Below are 552 nucleotides of genomic sequence, written 5' to 3' on the forward strand. Positions count from 1 at the left end.
ATTCCATGATAGGAACACCTCATTCTTTATTTGACACAAACTGCTGTACTTGATGGCCTTTTTAAACAAAGACCACTGAAAGGATGACAAAAAAACAGAGGAAGACTCTTGTGGATTGCTAGAACACTCCTCTCCCTTCATACTCTTGCCATCACTCCCTATGCCCCACCTCCACCAATTCCCCTGCAGCATAATTAACTGAGGCTTCCTGTAACTGACCATTGGAAGAAGGACCACATCCATCTGACCTGGACCTCCAGCAGCTTCCCATCTCATTCCCAGTGAAAGCCAGCATCCTCACTTCCATCTGGCCCACGGGCCTCACAGCCCCCTGCTTTCCTCTTCACTCACAGTCCTCCTTGCTACTTGTTATGGATTGAATCTGTCCCCAAAAAATATGTGCTGTAAATCCTAACCTCTAGGCCTCTGGCTGTAATCTTATTTGGGAACATATTGTTTTCGCCGTGTTGATGAGACAGGATTAGTACAGGGTGTGTCTAGAGTCAGTGTCTTACTACGTCTCTTAACAAAAACCTAACCGTTGCTGCCAAA

The 552-nt window shown here is 46.0% G+C and overlaps 1 protein-coding gene across 1 annotated transcript in view; it reads right to left on the bottom strand.

Moving 5' to 3' along the window:
* Window positions 1-552, bottom strand: part of BST1 (bone marrow stromal cell antigen 1) — a 46,842-nt gene that overhangs the window by 33,789 nt on the left and 12,501 nt on the right. The gene's annotated exons all lie outside the window — the stretch shown is intronic.

This window comes from Orycteropus afer, unplaced genomic scaffold, assembly GCF_000298275.1.
Source record: "Orycteropus afer afer isolate SDZICR_OR568_19922 unplaced genomic scaffold, OryAfe1.0 scaffold00262, whole genome shotgun sequence".
Classification (NCBI taxonomy): Eukaryota; Metazoa; Chordata; class Mammalia; order Tubulidentata; family Orycteropodidae; genus Orycteropus; species Orycteropus afer.